This window comes from Erinaceus europaeus, chromosome 1 (genome assembly GCF_950295315.1).
Source record: "Erinaceus europaeus chromosome 1, mEriEur2.1, whole genome shotgun sequence".
Lineage (NCBI taxonomy): Eukaryota > Metazoa > Chordata > Mammalia > Eulipotyphla > Erinaceidae > Erinaceus > Erinaceus europaeus.
The window spans coordinates 199166534-199186873 of NC_080162.1; positions in this window are offsets into that span (position 1 = coordinate 199166534).

Sequence of the window (20340 nt, forward strand, 5' to 3'; positions counted from 1 at the left end):
AAAGCACAAACTGAGTCTTTATAATACATAGGCTGAGTCTTTGATATGTTGACTCTTTTAAAAGCTTAGACTGTGGGAGACAGAAGCAACCAGTGGCACAGCTATATGCAAATAATGTCAAAGGACATAAATTATGGTGATGTTGTGTATGATACAGCAAATCCTAACAAAGGGATATTTCAAAGTTAACCCAATTGCCAAACAATGTGATTACAGTAACTATCTATTGTCTTCTTAAACCCTAAGACAGCATATCAGATTTCAATCTCAGGAAAAACACACAAACACACACACACATACTAGTATAGCCACAGACCCTTTGGAATATAACTGAAATATGCCTACTAGCTATCTACAAAATGGAGGGTCCCCCAACTCTTCATCTGCAGTATTCCAGCCTTTAGTTCCATGATTGGTTAACAATTTGTTTGGCTTTGTATGTTAACTCTCTTTTCCACCACCAGGTTTTAGATGCCACCATGATGCTGATGAGACTTCCCTGAACAGACAACCCCACCAATGTGTCCTGGAGTTCCGCTTCCCAGAACCCTTACCCACTAGGGAAAGAGAAAGACAGGCTGGGAGTATGGATCGACTTGTCAAAGCCCATGTTCAGTGGTGAAGCAATTAAAGAAGTCAGACCTTCCACTTTCTGTATCCCACAATGACCTTGGGTCCATACTTCCAGAGGGTTAAAGTATAGAAAAATTGTCAGGGGAGGGGATGGGATACAGATTTCTGATGGTGGTAATAGCGTGACGTTGTACCCCACTTATCCTATGGTTTAGTCAATGTTTCCTTTTATAAATAAAAAAATGAATAAAAAAATGCTCAGATAATAGAAAAAGAGAAAACAACAATAGAGACCTATGGGATGACTTCAAAAGAAACAATATATTTATTATTGGGTTAACAGAGGAAGAAAAAGAAGGAGTTAAAGAAAGCATTCTTCAGGACATAATAGCAGATAACTTCTCTAATCTATATAACTACAAAGATTTAAACATTCAAGAAGCCCAGAGGGTCCCAAAAAGAATTAACCCAGACTTAAAGACACCAAGACACATCATATTTAGAATGGAAAGGAATAATGATAAAGAAAGGATCCTGAAGGCTGCAAGAGAAAAACAAAGAGTCACTTACAGAGGAAAACCCATAAGATTAGCAGCAGACTTCTCCACAAAAACACTACAGGCCAGAAGAGAATGGCAAGATATCAATCAGTGCTCAATGAGAATGGCTTTCAATCATGACTACTACATCCTGCTAGACTGTCCATCAGACTACATGGAGGCATAAAAATCTTCCCAGAGAAGCAACAGTTGAAAGAATCAACTATCACCAAGCCTGCCCTGAAAGAAGTTCTGAAAGCTCTCCTATAAACAGACAGGCCACCATAAATAGACCATATATCAAAACACTCTAAAAATCTATAAGAATGGCATAAAATATCTTCAATCTTTGATATCAATAAATGTTAATGGCCTAAATTCACCTATTTAAAGATACAGCTTAGGAAGATGGATCAGAAAACACAACCTAACAATATGCTGTCTACAGGAAACCCACTTAACAAGACAAGCACAGACTCAAAGTGAAAGGATGGAAAACTATCATATAAGCCAACAGCCCACAGAAAAGTTCAGGAACAGCCCTCCTCATAACTTATATGATAGACATTAAAATAAGTAAAATTAAAAAACATAGGAATGGACACTACTTAATGCTCAGAGGATCAGTCAACCAAGAGGACTTAACAACTATTAACATCTATGTACCCAATGAGAAGCCATCTAATTACATCAAACATCTACTCAAAGAGCAACAGCAATTTATTAACAGCAACACAGTAATAGTAGGGAAATTCAAAATCTCACTCTCTTAACTTGACAGATCATCCAAAGAAAACCAATAAAGACATGAGGAAGTTAAATGAGGATATAGATAAACTAGAACTACTGGACATTTTCAGATTCATTCATCCCAAAAAACTGGCATACATTTTACTCAAGTCCACATGGGTCATTCTCAAGGATAGACCATATGTTAGGCCAGAAAGACAACATCAGCAAATTCAAGAACATTGAAATCATCCCAAGTATATCCTCAGATGACAGTGGAATTAAACTAACACTTAACAATCAACAAAAGATTAGTAATAGTCCCAAAATGTGGAAGCTCAGCAGTAGACTCCTTAACAACTGCTGAATCAAAGAAGAAATAAAGGAAGAAATCAAAATGTTTCCAGAGTTCAATGAAAATGAAGACACAAACTATCAAAATATTTGGGACACAGCTAAGGCAGTACTGAGAGGGAAGTTCATAGTTGTACAAGCACACATAAGGAAACAAGAAAAAGCACAAATAAATAACCTAATTGCACACCTTAAAGACCTAGAAAAAGAAGAACAGAGGAACCCTAAAACAACCAGAAGAACAGAAATAACTAAAGTTAGGGCAGAAATAAACAGCATTGAAAATAAGAAAATCATATAAAAGATCAAGGAAAGTAAATATTGGTTCTTCGAAAGAGTGAACAAAAATGACAAACCTTTAGCCAGACTCACAAACAAAAAAGGGAGAAGACCCAAATAAATTGAATCATAAATGAAAGAGGAGATATTACAAAAGACAACACAGAAATTCAGCATATCATGTGAGATTTCTATGAACAACTATATGTGAGCAAGCTAGAAAACCTGGAAGAAATAAATGATTTCCTAGATACCTACAAACTTCCAAACTTAACTAAAGAGGAACTAGATAACATGAACTGGCCCATCACAGCTAATGAAATTGAAACATTTATCAAAAACCTTCCCAAGAATAAAAGTCCTGGACCAGATGGCTTTACAAATGAAGTCTATAAAACCTTCAAAGAAGAACTAATAATTCTACTCTTAAAAGACTTCCAGAAGATTGAAGACACTGGAATACTCCCTTCCAGCTTCTATGAAACCAACATCACTTTGATACCAAAAGCAGACAGGGACACAACCAGAAAAGAAAACAACAGACCAATATCTCTGATGAACATAGATGCTAAAATATTGAACAAAATTCTGGCCAACTGGATACAGCAGTCTATTAAAAAGATTGTTCATCATGACCAAGTGGGGTTTATCCCAGGGGTGCAAGGTTGGCTTAATATATGTAAATCAATCAACATGATCCACCACATCAACAAAAGCAAGACCAAAGACCACATGGTCTTATCAATAGATGCAGAGAAAGCCTTTGACAAAATACAACATACTCTTATGGTCAGAACACTACAAAAAATGGGAATAGATAGAAAATTCCTGAAGATAGTGAAGTCTATATATAGCAAACCTATAGCCAACACCATACTCAATGGTAAAAAACTGGAAACATTTTCCCTCATATCAGGGATTCCCACTATCAACATTATTATTCAACATAGTGTTAGAAGTTCTTGCCATGGCAATCAAACAGGAGCAAGGAATTAAAGGGATACAGATTGGAAGAGAAGAAGTCAAACTCTCCCTATTTGCAGATGACATGATAGTATACATAGAAAATCCTAAGGAAATCTAGCAAGAAGCCTTTGGAAATCATCAGGCAATACAGAAAGGTGTCAGGCCACAAAATTAACATTCAAAAGTCAGTGGCATTCCTCTATGCAAACACTAAGTTAGAAGAAGATGAAGTCCAGAAGTCGATTCCTGTTACTATAGCAACAAAAACAAAAAATGTCTAGGAATAATCCTAACCAAAGAAGTGAAAGACTTGTACACTGAAAATTATGAGTCACTACTCAAGATAATAGAAAAAGACACAAAAGTGTAAAGATACTCCATGTTCATGGGCTGGAAGAACTAACAGCATCAAAATGAATATACTACCCAGGGCCATATACAGATTTAATGCTATCCCCATCAAGTTTCCAACCACATTTTTAGGAGAATAGAACAAATGCTACAAATGTTTATCTGGAAGCAGAAAATACCTAGAATTGCCAAAACAATCTTGAGAAGAAAGAACAAAACTGGAGGCATCACATTCCCAGATCTAAAATTGTATTATAGGGCCATTGTCATCAAAACTGCTTGGTACTGGAACATGAATAGACACACTGATTAGTGGAATAGAACTGAGAGCCCAAAAGTAATCCCCTACACCGATGGATGTCTAATCTTTGACAAAGGTGCCAAGACTATTAAATTGTGGAAACGGAAGTCTCTTCTACAAATAGTGTTGGAAAAAAATGGGTTGAAACATGCAGAAGAATGAAACTGAACCACTATATTTCACCAAATATAAAAGTAAATTCCAAGTGGATCAAGGATTTGGATGTTAGACTAGAAACTATCAGATACTTAGAGGAAAATATTGGGAGAACTCTTTTCTGCATAAATTTTAAAGACATCTTCAATAAAACAAATCCAATTACAAAGAAGACTAAGGCAAGTATAAACCTGTGGGACTACATCCAATTAAAAAGTTTCTGCACAACAAAAGAAACCACTACCCATGCAAAGAGACCCCTCCCATTTCACAGAATGGGAGAATATCTTTAAATGCCATACATCAGACAAGAGGTTAATAACCAAAATAAATAAAGAACTTGCCAAATTCAACAACAAGAAAACAAATAACCCCATCCAAAAATGGGGAGAGGACATGGACAGAATATTCACCACAGAAGAGATCCAAAAGGCTGAGAAACACGTGAAAAAATGCTCCAAGTCTTTGATTGTCAGAGAAATGCAAATAAAGACAACAATGAGATACCATTTCACTCCTGTGAGAATGTCATACATCAGAAAAGGTAACAGCAGCAAATGCTGGGGATATTGTGGGGTCAAAGGAACCCTCCTGCACTGCTAGTGGGAATGTAAATTGGTCCAACCTCTGTGGAAAACAGTCTGGAGAACTCTCAGAAGGCTAGAAATGGACCTACCCAATGATCCTGCAATTCCTCTCCTGGGGATATATCCTAAGGAACCCAACATTTCCATCCAAAAAGATCTGTGAACACATATGTTCTTGGCAGCACAACTTGTAATAGCCAAAACCTGGAAGCAACCAAGGTGTCCAACAACAGATGAGTGGCTGAACAAGTTGTGCTATATATACACAATGGAATACTACTCAGCCAGAAAAAAAACAGTGACTTCACCATTTTCAGTCAATCTTGGATGGACCTTGAAAAATTCATGTTAAGTGAAATAAGTCAAAAATAGAAGGATGAATATGGGATGATCTCACTCTCTGGCAGAAGTTGAAAACCAAGATCAGAAGAGAAAACACAACTGCAATTGGTGTATTGCACCAAAGTAAAAGACTCTGGGGTGGATGCGGAGAATACAGGTCCAAAAAAGGTGACAGAGGACCTAGTGGGGGTTGTATTGTTATATGGAAAACTGGGAAATGTTATGCATATACAAACTATTGTATTCATTGTTGACTGTAAAACATTAATTTCCCAATAAAGAAATTAAAAAGAAAAATTAAAATTAAAACCTATTTTTATATAATGAAAATATTGACAAAACTTTAAGATAAGAGGGTTATATTTCCACATAGTGCCCACCCCAGAGCTCAATATCCAACCCCTCCCTTGATAGCTTTCCTATTCTTTATTATTATTATTATTTATTTTCCCTTTTGTTGCCCTTTTTGTTTTGTTGTTATTTTAGTTATTGTTGTTGTTGTCATTTCAGGTTGGACAGAGAGAAATGGAGAGTAAGTCTGTTTCAGGTATATTCCAGAGGGCCCACGACTTTACTAGTTATTGCCTGAGTCTGACATCTAATATGCAAGTGGACCCAGGTTATAGTCTGGGGAGATGGTGTCATACTTAGGAAAAGGACCAGAAAGCTGAATCAGGGAAGAAAGTAGTTCCCAAATATGGGGAAAGCATATAAATATTGCTAATGATAAACCCCACCAGTTTGATCTAGGGCCCATATTCAGCACAGGAGCCTATGTAACCTCTGCATCCCTGAGGAAAACCTATTTTTGCTGGCAGAAAGGTGCAAGAAGGGTCATAGCAGTAATTATAACACTAAAAAGCTAGAAATTACTAAGTCCTTTAAGAGTAGGATGCTTAAAGAGACCACATGGTGGTGAACCTGACTGAGTGAGTGCATATATTACAATGTGTAAGAACCCATGTTCAAATCCCCAGTCCCCATCTGCAGGGGTAAAGCTTTGGGAGTGGTGAAGCAGGGCTACAGATATTTCTCTGTCTCTCTTCCGGTCTATCTCTCCCTTCCCTCTTTTCTGGCTGTTTCTATCCAATTAATAAATAAAGATAATTAAAGAGTCGGATGAGTGAATCATCTGGCTGAATGTCTGTGCCCCACGGAAATTCAAAATAATGAGCTCTAATTCCTGGTGTGACCATTTTAGGAGGTGGGATATTTAGGGAGGTTAATAGGTAATGAAACTAGGACCTTCCCTCCTGAATAGGATTTGTACCTTTATAGGAGACTCCAGAGAGTTCTCTTACACCTCTTACCTCGTGAAGACACACTCACAAACAGGCAGTTTATGAACCAGGAAGCGACCCTCCAGTGACACTTTGATCTTGGATTTCCAGCCTCCAGAACCGTGAGAAACAAATTTCTGCTTTTTACGATTTGTCAGAGTTATATTAACTTATAAAACCTGAGAATACCAATACACTGCAATACTTCTTTTTTTCTTATTTGTGATTAATAGCTGATTACATGACTGTAAGTGTTATACCTCTTAATAAGAAGAAAACTCACACTAGGCTGGCTTGCTACTGTGAGTGTTTATGACCCAAGTCTAAATCCTGACCCACTGCACTGGGAGGAGTTGTGATGCTTTAGTCTCTCCCTCTCTCTCTCTCTCTCTCTCTCTCTCGATCTCGATTTCTCTCTCCCTCTCTGCCTCTATCTGAAATGGCAAAAATTAATTAAAACAATTTTGCTACATTTTTATTATCAAGGATAGGAGTTAAAGCAAACTCCCTCCCCTCAAAAAAAATAAAAGTGTGTCTTTGGCACAGATGATAGAGAAGTTTCCAGAGCAGGAGACAGGAGGCTTCTCTATTCAAATCAGCCTTGCAGACAGGAGAAGAGTGGGGTGGAGAGAGGTGGGGACCACTGGATGGAAAAATGCAAGATACTGCAATCTTCCAGGAGAAATGCTCTCTAGTCTGAAACCCACTTTATCACAACTGTCAAAATAGACTCAAGAAGTACATAATTTATAGCCCTGGGGTGGCAGCTCAGGGGAAGAAGCCTAAAAGATTGGTTTATTTTTTTCTTATTAATATTTATTGGCAAAGAAAGAGCTCTACCCCCACTAGAGCAGACTCTGGGCTTAATTTGAAGCAGACACATTTACTTAGCATTTGAGTCTCCATAGTTGGTCCTCAGGGTGACTTAGAGCAGAGACAAGCGGGCAAAGCCGCTTCCCTCACTCCGCTGGCCACTCCAGCACAGACTCAGAGCACAGAGAAGGAGAAAACATGGGCCTTGCTGATGAGCTTGTTGTCCACAGCAATAAAGACAAACAATGGGAGAGGCCTATGCAGGAAGAATACTAACATCCTTCACAGAGCACCGAGAAGAGTCAGGGAAGCCTGAATGTGCCCAGAGGGCACAGGGGCTGAGCTACACTTCAGGGCAGGTTGAACTTGGTGAAATATGGTGAACAAGTGTACCTGGCAGAGGGATGAACTCCTGCAAAGAGCAGGCATCATGGCTCATAACACACATTGTCTGGGAACATCTAGGAACATGACCTAAATAATAAAAAAGATCAGCGAGAAAAAGGGTACAGGAACCTTTATGGTGAGTGTGACACGCTGTGCACAAGTATATAGGGCCGTGAAATTCAGTCCCTACAAGCTTATACTTTTGTAAAGCAATGTTAAAGTTCCTAAAAATAAAATAAAATAAAATTCTTTAGGACTGGGTAGTGGCACACATGCTTGAGTGCACACATTATGGTGCATACAAAGACCCAGGTTTTAGTCCCTGGTCTTCACTTGCATGGGAGAAGCTTCATGAGTGGTGAAGCAGGGCTGCAGGCAACTCTTTCTTTCCCTCTCTATCTCCCCCTTCCCTCTCCATTTTGTTAATTCTCTACCCCATAATAATAATGTGTGTGTGTGTGTGTGTGTGTGTGTGTGTGTGTGTGTGTGTGTGTGTGTGTGTGGTCCAGGAGGTAGTTCAGTGGATAAAGCATTGAACTTTCAAGAGCCCACTATGCTGTGTTGTGAGTGAAAGGGGTTTGGACCATGTTTGCCAAGGCATCTTAATAAGATTGAACAAGATAGGGCTGGGTGAAGTGAACTGGATGGGGGCTGTCTCTAGCTTCTTAGCCACTTAGCCAGGTGCATTAGCTAGGCATGGGCTTGAAATGAGGCACAGAAGTTTCTGGGTTTCCCCTCTTATGGCAAAGTGCTCAGAGCAGAGCCCAGACCTATTGCTTGCTATGTCACAGAGAAGGCCGGAGGGTAGGTGTGGCTTGTTTTCGTTGTTTGTTTTGCTTTGGTTTGGCTCTTTTGCTTCCAGGTTTACCTCTGGAGCTCAGAGCCCTCGCTATGAATCTATGGCTCCTGGAAGCCATTTTTCCCTTTTTTGTTTTACTTTCTACTTTATTTGACAGGACAGAGAGAAATTGAAAGGGGCGGGGGAGATATAGCGGGAGAGAGAATAATAGATGCCTGCAGACCTACTTCACCACTCAAGAAGCATCCTCCCTGTAGATGGGGAGCAAGGGCTCGAACATGGATTCTTGTGCCTGGTGATAAGTGCACTCAGCCAAGTGCCACCACCTGGCCCCCATGTGACTGTCTTGACTCGACACAGGGCAGAGCGGGTTTCAGAGAGGAAAGTACCAAGCTCCTGACTCCAGATGCAGTAAGCCAGTATCCTTCCACCCCAGCACGTCTTCTGTCCCATTTCAAATCCTCATCACCAATGCTCAGCTTATCGGAGAAAGGAAGAGCCAAAGGAAAAGAAAGAAGGGGTGCAGACAAGACAGGACAGGACATGAAGAGGGACCAGGTGTCAGAATGTGAGTGCTGCATCTATCCAGGCTCCATTCTATACAGCTTAGGACAGTTGAACGCGTGACATATACCTCTGTGGAATTGTCCCAGTTTCCAGAAAAGATAACCATAATATTTCATCAAGTTTTCATGAGGCTCAGTGAAGTTGCAACAACAAATATGAGCAAACACCTTTTTTTTTTTACCCTTTTTTACAAAAATTTTATTTATTCATTAACAGGAAAGGAAGATTACCGGTGCACCACTCTGGTATACAAAATGATGTCAGAGATTAAACTTGGGATTTTATGCTTATAAATCCAGTGCTTTATCCACTGCACCACACCTCCCCGGCCACAACCAATTACCTCTTCTGTGCCAGGCACTATGCTGGGCCCTCTCCCATCTTAGTTCATTACACTATCATTCTGAAGACCAAGCTGATACTTCCATTTCTCAAAGAAGTAGACTAAGACCCAGAAAGGCCACAGCAGCTTTTCTTAAACCCTTACCACAGTGTGAAAACCCTACTGTTTCCTTTCTTCGGATCAGAAAGGAAAATAGAAGAGAAAAATAATCATAAAGAGGACAGAATCTTCCTCCAGTACTAGTTCTGGCCCCTGGAGCCTGTGTGGAATCCACTCTGTTGGATGCTTTCTTCTTGGCTTCTACTACTTATCTTTATTTTCTTCTTCCTCCTTCATCTTTTTTTTTCTTTGCCTGGAGTCAGGATGGCTAGCAGCTTCTGTTTTTAGGTGTGGTTTTTGAGAAGAGCTTTTAGGCCATTGTTTTAAAAATCTTTTCTGGGAAAACTGACTCCCAAAGTCTTTCTTCAGATAGAGAGGCAATAATTACAGGCAATAATGGAAACTGATCGCATTGGCTCCCAAACCAGCCTCACAGAGACCTCTCTTTGCCTTCTAGCTTGAAGAAAAGCCTTTCCCAGTGCAACCCCAGGAGGCAGTGATGTGACTGCCAGATAAATAGGAGTGTCACAGTGGGGAACCAGACAGAAGGACCCCACAGGAAGGAGTGGAGGGAGATTAGGGTCAGGTGTAGCCACCAGCTGGAGAGAAGATAGAAGAGGGACTGCTGGGAAATAGTGCAGATGCAGTCACATCTGTCATGTTGCCCCCTGAGGCTATTGTTAGTTCCCCTGAGAGTTGGGACATTCTCGGAGTGCCTGTTCCGCCATGTTGTGCCCTCAGGGCATTGTCAATTCCCTGCCATAGTTGGAGTGCTTTGGTTACTCCTCCCCCTTCCCATTCCCGTGAGAGTTATTATCCCACCCTGGAGTGCTATGGTTACTCCTCCCCCTTCTCATTCTCACGAGAGCTATTCTCATAAAAGCCCTTCTTCTTCTGCACTTCACTCTCTTGCCCGCCTTTCACTTCGGTGATTAGATACAGGGAAGGTTGCTGCACAAGGCAGCCATTTTTGCTAACTCCACGTGGCCCAAACTGCTACTCTCTCACCCAACTCTGAGGTGCCAGCGCAAATAAAGGATTGTGTTCCCTTTCAGCTCCAAACCTCCTTTTTCTGTGTCCTGCCACTGCCGCAAGTGGCAAGGGACTTCCATAGATGACCTGAAGGCATGAGGGAAAGAGTTATGGGCATGAAGGGCAGTTTCATGATGCATAGACTCCTTTTAGTGGATTACGTGTGTCTCCCATGAGAGATTTCCCTAAGTCCTGTCACCTGTGCCTCTCACCTTATTTGGAAAATCTTTGCAGATGTCACTGAGTTAGAGCCAGAGAAAAAATCATGTTGAATTTAAGGTAGGCCCTAAATCCAAGGACTGGTGTGGGGAGGCAGTCAGTGGCCATGCCCAGTAGAGCTCACACATTATCAGAACTCACACAGAATTCAAGTCCCCTTATCCCCATGCACAAGGGTAAACTTCACTGGCGGTGGAGCAGTGTTTTGGGTCTCTCTCTCTCTCTCTCTTTCTCTCTTCCTTTCCCCTCTCATTTCTCTCTGTCTCTTTGAGAAAAAGAAAGAAAAGGTCCACTGAGGGTAATAAAGTTGCTGTGCAGACACCAAGCTCTAACACTAACCTTGCTGAAAAAGGGGAAGGAAGGAAGGAAGGAAGGAAGGAAGGAAGGAAGGAAGGAAGGAAAAAGAGGAGAGGAGAAAAGAAGAAAAGAGAAAAGAGAAAAGAAAAGGAAAGGAAAGGAAAGAAAAGAAAATAAAAGAAAAGAAAAGAAAAGAAAAGAAAAGAAAAGAAAAGAAAAGAAAAGAAACCTGCAGGGGGGTTGTTTCACAAGCTATGAAGCAGGTCTGCAGGTGTCTACCTTTATTCCTCACTCTCTCCCTATCCTCTCAATTTCTCTCCTATAGAGTAAAATTTAAAAAAAAAAAAAAAAAAGATAAAAATGACCAGGAGTTGTGGATTCTGCACTGATGCTCAGTACCAAGCCTGAAGGAAGAAACAAAACCCACATGCTAATGAAAGTATTGTCTCTGTTTCAGTTTCCTCTAAAAGGGGAAAGGCAATATAGACCAGTCTCTGGCTATTTGCTAGGAGGACAAGAGAGGTTTACATTGCTGAAATTTCTGAGGAATAAACAGAAAGCCTGGGTGGGGGTAGATAGCATAATGGTTATGCAAAGAGACTCTCATGCCTGAGGCTCTGAAGTCCCAGGTTCAGTCCCCTACACCATAAAAAACCAGAGTTGTACAGTACTCTGATGTTTCTCTCTGTGTCTTTCTCTCTGCATGTCTCTCAAAAATAAAATAAATTAATAACTTTAATAATAATAATAAACAGAAAGCCTCTGCAACAGGAAGGTGGTGGTAGAAGAGCCTATCCTTGCTGCTTGGGAGAAGCCTAACTACTCATTCAGTGTACTTATCTGCTGTGTTTCTTCTCCAGTAATCTGTGCAGGGGAGAAGGAGGGACCTAGGCTCTGGCATCAGCTTCTGTTAGTGAAAGGCACATCTGAGTTCATGAACTGGCTACTGGGTCAGGACTGGCATCAGAGGTGGATGGAAGTGGAAGAGAATGGGATGTGAGCCCCAGAGATGTCACTGCAGGTGCTTGGAAAGCAACCAGAGAAGACAGTGAGAACTATTGACAGGAAGGGTTGCATTGGATCGACCTTCTCGTGGTGCATCCCGTGAGTACCCATTCATTGGGGAAACTGACGATCCTTCCTAGCCAACTGAATCCACATGGATCCCAGTCACTTTCAAAGCCAGCAACAAGCAGCTCCTGACAGCTTTGCTGTTGACTGGCTACGGAAGAAGGGCAAACGCTAGAAGAAGAAGAATTGACAGGAAGATTCACCAGCTGGGGGGAGGGGTCAGGAAAGATGTGCTTGAGAAGGGGCCCTGCAAGAGGCCTGAGGAGGAGTAAGAGATGGGCAAGGAAGAGAAAAGGAAGCACAGGATTGGAGGATGGCTGAGGAGGGGATATGAGAAGGTCTTGGGGAAGTTATGTGAGGGAGATGCAAGTTCAGTCATGACTCTCATAAGCCTAGTTGACATGGGACCCACAGAAAGCATGACAGGATTCAGATCTAAAGCCAGAAGGTTCTACAAAGGCCCAGGAGACCCATCAGGATGTGGCAGCCACAGTGGTAGAACATCTTTCCATGATGGATATTAAATAAAAAAATTATGATGACATAGGTAAAATCAAGCAGACAGACAGATAGACAGACCCCCTAGAAATCTGGCTCATCCAGCAGGATTCCAGTGGTCTTCAGCAATCCAAATTCATGTCTACATCTTTTTATCCATAAATACATGAATGTTATAGATACAGATGACAACATTCCTCTGACCCTCAAGTCCAAAGTAAATCTTTTTTTTTTTTGGTTTAACATTGGTCACCAGAGAAGAAAACTGTTGAGAGTGAAATATAAAAAATATAATTTTATACCCTACAGGCAAGTTGAAACTGAGGTAGAACACAGGAAAATGTAGCTCCTGTGTATAAAAAGCCAAAACAAATTAAAGCAATAAATCTAGAGCAATGACAGAAAGCAACTTGTAAGACATTCCAACAAAGGAGCATTTGGAACAAAGACACATACACACACCTACCTGTCATCATCTTCTTATCATACTCATCACCACTTCTGTGCCCATCAGCACGTAACAGCCAACTCAAACAGGCAGAATCATGTGATGAAAAGCTGAGTGAACACTAAGGGAATTAGAAAGATACTCTGAATTTTTAGTATTTTTTTTCCTGTCCTATCTTGGACTGATACATGAGTCAATTGTCTGACCTGTAAAATGGACATAATAGTGATTATTTTGTGACTGTACAAAAAAATTAGAAAAATAAGTTTGAACCTCTACCATAAACATATCATCTTCATAAATAACATAATTATTTTATCAGAATTGACATCTGATAGTTGCCACAATAATAATAAAGTGATAATCAATGTTTGTTAATAAATTTTCCCTAAGAACCAGAAAATTCTATTATATAAGTGAAGATAAGGAGACCCAAAAGTACTGTGACTTATCTGACCAAGAGATTGCCATGTACATGAGCGGATGTACTAATTGTCCACTGCATAGCTCTAACGATGTCATTCATGACTGTCATCATTGTAGATTGAAACACTTATTGAGCAAAATGAGGAGAGAAGTAGGAGAACAGGGAGAATTTCCTTATTCTCACAAAAGGAACAGCAGAGTTTAATTTAATTCAGACTTCAAAATGACTTCCAGTGGATGTCAAAGCTTGAGAAGGAAAGTGAGTGCATATATATATACTGAGATGGAACAGAATACATCCCCACCTTATGTCTTCAATAGTTTCTCAAAAGAAAAAGTGCTCTGCAACTTTAAGGAAAATGAGTAACAAGACCAATCTGACCATAAGCTAATTGATATATACAAGAGTAAAATACTTATTGCATATTTCTAGCCAAAAAGACTATCACCCAAAGCACTGCTATCATTAAGAAGTAATTTATGGGGAGTCGGGCTGTAGTTCAGCGGGTTAAGCACACATGGCGCGAAGCACAAGGACCGGTGTAAGGATCCCAGTTGGAGCCCCTGCTCCCCACCTGCAGGGAAGTCACTTCACAAGCAGTAAAACAGGTCTGCAGGTGTCTATCTTTCTCTCCCCTTCTCTGTCTTCCCCTCCTCTCTCCATTTATCTCTGTCCTATCCAACAATGACGACATCAGTAACAACAGCAACAATAATAACTACAACAACAACAAAACAAGGGCAACAAATGGGAAAATAATTTTTTTAAAGTAATTTATGGGAATCAGGGGTATTGCAGCAGGTTAAGCACACGTGGTGCAAAGTGGAAGGACCTGCGCAAGGATGCCTGTTCAAGCCCCCAGCTCCCCACCTGAGGGGGAGTCGCTTCACAGGTGGTGAAGCAGGTCTGCAGGTGTCTGTCTTTCTCTCTCTGTCTCTGATTCCCCTCATTTCTCCATTTCTCTCTGTCCTATCCAGCAATGATGACATCAATAATAACTACAACAATAAAAAGGGGGGGCAACAAAAAGGAATAAACAAATACATAAATAAATATTTTAAAAAGAAGTAATTTATATCCTCCTTCACTCATCCTGCAAATTAGTCCCTTTATTCCAGTTCATGGACTCAGGTAGCAGGAACCTCTCCTGGGAGCTCAGGGCATAAGGTGAACACCAGTCCCAGAATGGTCACTCTTTAGTCACTGGGTTCATCACATACACAAACTCAGACTCATGCCTGTGTCTTTAGAATAGAAGAGGAAACTAAAATCTCTGCAAAACAAACAAACAAACAAAAAACCATACAAACATGGGAAGAACCTGCAAACTCCATACAGTGCTCCTGGTTAGCATTGATTGTTTTTTCCTCATAAATAGTATAATGAATGTAGAAAAAGCTTTATCTGTGGACCTGCACATAAATAGTATAAAGGAAATCAAAGTTTTTCCTGCCCTACCCACCCTCAAGTGTCCCCAACAGGTCACCTTTGTGCCACAGCTGGCATTGCAGAGAAAGAGTTAGGTCTTCCCTGTGCCCACCCCACCCTGTGTAGGGGCCTGCAACCCAAGCCAGAGACAGACATTTCAGAGACAATTTGTTGTTGTTGTTTTCTAATTTCTTTTTATTTTCCCACTTGTTGTTTTGTTGTTGTTGCTGTTGTTGTCCTTGTTGGATAGGACAGAGAGAAATGAAGAAAGGAGGGGAAGACAGAGAGGGGGAGAGAAAGACAGACACCTGCAGACCTGCTTCACAGCCAGTGAAGGGACTCCCCTGAGGTGGGGAGCCAGGGGCTGGAACCTGGATCCTTACCCCGGTCCTTGCACTTTGCTCCATGTGCTCTTAACCCCATGTGCTACCTCCTGACTCCCATGCAGAGAGAATATGAAGGCCAGATTGCATGCAAGAAATGTGAAACCAGGGCGTCATCAGTTTATAACAGTGTGTGTTTGGGGAGTAGGGGAGATGGGAAGAGGTGGCTAGCAGACTGAGTACTGGACCAGTATTTGAGAAGAAAGGAAACCCAGCCACCATTCTGTTCATCAAGCTATGTACTACAGTCAGGAGGGACTGCATCTACCCAAAAGAAAACTCTCTCTCTCTTTCCTTCTCCCTCTCCCCACCCCCTCTCTCTCCCTCCTTTCCTCCCTCCCTCTTCCTCTCTTTCCCTTTTCCTTTCCCTGCTGTTTATCTTCCCCCTCTCTCCCCTCTCTCTCCCCCTCCCTTTTTTCTCTCTCTCTTTCTCTTTTCATTTTCTCTCTCCTCTCTCTCTTTCTCTCCCTCCCTCTCCTTTGTATTTCACAAAAATATACCCTATAGGCAATGGGCAAGCTATATTCCTGAGGGGAAGGGAAGAGGAAAAGAATGGATGGGAATAAGGGAGGATTTTTACTCCAGACACAGTGGAGATATAGAATCAGAGAATCAAAAGCTCAAGAAAGATACTGCACCGTTTATCTGACAAGTTTGACTTTGTAGCTAGGAGCCTGGACTCTGTGGTCACTTTCCCAGTGACCTACTATCCTGGTCTCAGCAGCTCCTTACTGCATGATCTCAGCATGACTGATGACTTGATTCCCTTCTCACTTCCCTAGCTCTGGCCTCACTGGGATATCTCCTCCTTACTCAGAGTTAATGGGAGAACGTGGTCATAGACTCCTTCCTTGCGCGTGCTCAGGAACAGCCACATTATAGCACAAGTGTGCTAGTCCCCGTACTAATCACAAGTGAGGCAGACAGATCCCAGGAGGCAAGCTAATAAACAAAGATGGGCCTCCACCATGACAAGAGTTCTGATGAAAGGCTGGGAAATCAGGTCAGCCAGGGAGCCGGAGGCTCAGGACCCAGCCAGCTCATAAGGACTTCAGAGGGAAGGGAGCTGATGAGGGATTATATGTAATGCCTGTGCCCTGATTTATTTTAAGGGCAGAGGAAGACAGCATAGGATCCAACTGCTTAGCATGAGGTCTGAATCCAGGCCTATATGAGCACCTACTGCCATTATCCCTGGCCTTTACCTCCCTGATTTCTTAGCCTCTCTTCTATTCTTGAAAGGATGTACCCTCACTTAGGTGAGGGATTTGGAAACAAAAAGAAAACATCTCAGGGCTGGGGAGAGAGCATAATGGTTATGCAAAAATAACTCTCCTGCCTCAGGTACCAAACATCCCAGGTTTGGTTCCCAGCACTACCATAAACCAGAGCTGAGCAGTGCTCTGGTGAAAAATTAATTAAATTAATTAAATATGTAAAAGACAGAAAGAGGGGAGACTGCTCCATTGCTGATGAAGCCTGCGTTAAATCCAGGGCTGTACCAACCAGGTGTCCTGACTCCATTCCCACCTGGGCCCATTAACCCTTACTCTGCTTGTGAAGAGAGGAAATGCTGGACTGGCTTCGCTGGTGGGAGTCAGACGACCAGGGACTCATGGCTGGGTGGTATGAATTTCAGTCTTTCTTCATGCAGAACGCCGCACAATCTAAGCCAAGCTAAATTAAACTAAACTAAATATACTGTCCTTATATATACTTGCCAAGTAGGGTATAAACAGGATATGATGTAGAGAGGGTGGAGAGAAAAGTGACTGGTGAAAATCAGGGTGTGACAAGGAGAGGGGTCGGAGCAGGTGAGAATTCTACCACTGAACCACCAATGCCCTGGAGGGGGGGTGGTGCTTAGTTAACAGTGGTTTATGTAAATAGACCGCAGCTTTAAGCTTTAACCAATGCCATGCAGGCATGCTGGTGCTTAGTTAACAGTGGTTATGTAAGTAGAATACAGTGTTAAGCAGGGGGGATTAAACCAAATGAAACAGAAGGGGTTTTTAGAAGCAGAATTAGAAGCATACCAACAAGGGAATACAGTGGCCGGCAGAGGTATTATCCTTCTTTCCTTTTTGTGTCAATTTACCCAGGAAAATCCTCTTATGCACAGCAAACTTTAGTCCCCCTGCCCAGCTGAACTATAAGCCAGGATAATAATGGCAGTTCCCCCATGGGGGTGAGATGATTCAATGAGAAGATAGCTTTTCCAGTATTCACACAGAAGTGAGCAGGCACACATTAACTACTCAATGGGTATTATTTTTTTATTACATTCATTTATTTATTGGATAGAAACAGCCAGATATTGAGAGAGAAGAGAAAGATAGAGAGGGAGAGAGACAGAAACATTTGAAGCGCTGCTTCACCATTGGCAAAGTTTTCCCCCTGCAGGTGGGGACTGGGCGATCAAGCCCAGGTGTTTGTGCATTGCTCAACCAGGCATGCCGCCACTGGGGCCCAGTGCTTTTTTTTTTCTTTTTTACATATATGAGATAAATAATGGACTGCCTCATATTCTTTTTAAAAATATTTTTATTTATTTGTTATTGGATAGAGACAGAGAGAAATTGGGAGGAATAGGGAGATATAGAGATAAAGAGACAGAGACACCTGCAGCCCTATTTCACCACTCATGAAGATTTCCCCCTGCAGGTGGGGACCAGGGGTTTGAATCTGGGTTTTTGTACTGTAATGTGTGTGCTTAACCAGGTGCACCACCACCTGTCTCCTTAGTGTGAGTTTCTAAGTCCCATTGTATAGCAGACTCTGAGCTATATCTAGGATGAAGATACTATGGCCTCACTTTTCCTTTCTCAGCTTCGGGAGGAAACAAAGCCATCACTATACTACAGTACAAATGTTAACACTCAGCTACTGCCCTAACAGAGGAGTGAAACAAGTTAACCCCAACTCAGTTCCCAAGTCTTTCTTCTTATGCTCCGTCGTTCACCAGGTTGCCCTTGGATTAGCAGATATGTACTGGCTAATCTATACTGTACTTAGCTGGGCTTGACTGCAGACTGCAGACTAGCATCCAAACTCTCTTTCTATTTTATTTTGTTTTGTTCTACTTTGTATTTATTAGCAATTTAATATTGATTTACAGAACTATAAGATAACAGGAGTATAATTCCACACTGACCCCACTACCAGAGTTCTATGTCCCTAGTCCCTTCACTGGAAGCTACAGCAATCCTCCCATGGTTGCAGATATGGGTTAACTATTATTTCTATAACTATCTGTCTAGACTTGTAATTATTTGCCTTTTTCTTTTCATGATCCCATATTCTCTTCCTCTCCAAGTCACACCTATACTTATTACTTCTGAGTGTCCCTGCCATTTCCCCTTCTCTCTCTGGGTACTGACGGAGTTGGAGATCAGAGCCCTCTGGTCATTTTTCCCCATCACTTCTTCCCTACTGGGAGTATGAACCAAAATCCTTTTTGGGGTACAGAAGGTAGTTCTGGCTTCTCTAATTGCTCCCCCAATGGACATGGGTGTAGGCAGATTAATCCATACCCCCACTCAATTTCTGTCTTTCCCTAGTGGGGTAGGGCTATGAAGAAGTAAAGTTCCTGGATACATAGGTGAGGTCATTTGCCCAGGGAAGTCAAGATGATCATGTTAGCATCTACAACTTGGTGGCTGAAAGAGAGTAAGATATGAAATAGGACAAAATTATGAATCAACAGCATCCCCAAATAGGAATAAAGCAGATGAGAATAGGGGTCTTAGGGTAGGAAGGAGTGAGGTTGTCTATTTGGGGTATGTACCTAGGGGCCCATGACTATCATATAGTTTTTGCTTGAGTTTAATAACTAGCATGGAGTTATACAATAATATTGTCTAAGAAGATGGCATCAGAGTTGAGAATAGGGCTATAAAGCTGGATTAGGGCAGAGAGTAGTTCCCAATCTTGAAAAAGAAAAATAAAGTCCATGAGTAAAATTAATTGTTTACCCCATCCACCAGACATATATATTTAACACAGAGCCTGTGTAACCTCTGAGTCCCTGTCAGTCTAAGCTCACAGTCCATGTTCACAACTAGGAACATTCTAGGTGCACTCATTTCAGAACAAATCTTCCTCAAGTGGCAGAAGAGTATGGCCCAGCCTCCCTTCGGAGAGTGGGGTTGTCCCTACCATTGTTACTTTATAGGGAAGACAAGTACTTGGAGTCACAGACTCTCTTCCTCATTGAACCAGTAGACAACCAGGTCACGCTCCTCTCCTTGCCAGGTCACCAGTGCAAGATCTCCACTCTTGATCTCTTGAAGAAAGTTGCATAGCCACGTCGTCCAAAGTTAAGGTGTAGAGGTATACTCTCTGCAAGCACTAAAGTCCAGTCAGAGGTGTGGATACAGAATGAGAGGATACAAAGAACTGAGACCAATCTCCCACTGGAAGGTGGATTTTAATCCTGAACACAGTGGACGTATGGAGGCAGAAGAATAAAAGTACAAGTAAGATATTACTTATCAGCATGGGAATTTACTGGATAGAGGAAAGAAGAACGAGAAGCAGGAAGATCTTTTAAAATAGTAACAAGGAGAGTTCCAAGGCCTGACCCTGGGGGTTGAGGGGTGGGAGGGACAGAAGCAGGAAATGAATTTGAGAACCAGACCACACTCCCTAATGCTGTGAGTCAGTCCCAAATGCTTTTTCAATAAATGAAAATAACTCCCCCAGGTCACTTGATAACTTCAGTTAGATAGATCAGGAGAGTGAAATGATCTTTCCTAGACTCCATTAGCAAGGATCAGAGAAGCTTTTCTTTTCATGTTCCACTCACATGGGTTCTGCCCTGTTCCTGAAGACAGCCACACTGTAAATGCAAATTATTAGTTGCCATTTGAGAAGTCTTAATTACCTGGATCCATTGGAAACTGTGTCAGTTATTTGAAACCAAGAGATCGATAGCTCCGATCAATGCCAGGCCATTAAAGCATAGAGTAACTCAGTAGAAACAGCCACAACTCCACACTCGCAACTCAGGATGCCCGAGGCGTCTTTGTCTTCTGAAAACTGAAATTTCCAGCTGGACAATGAGGTCACCA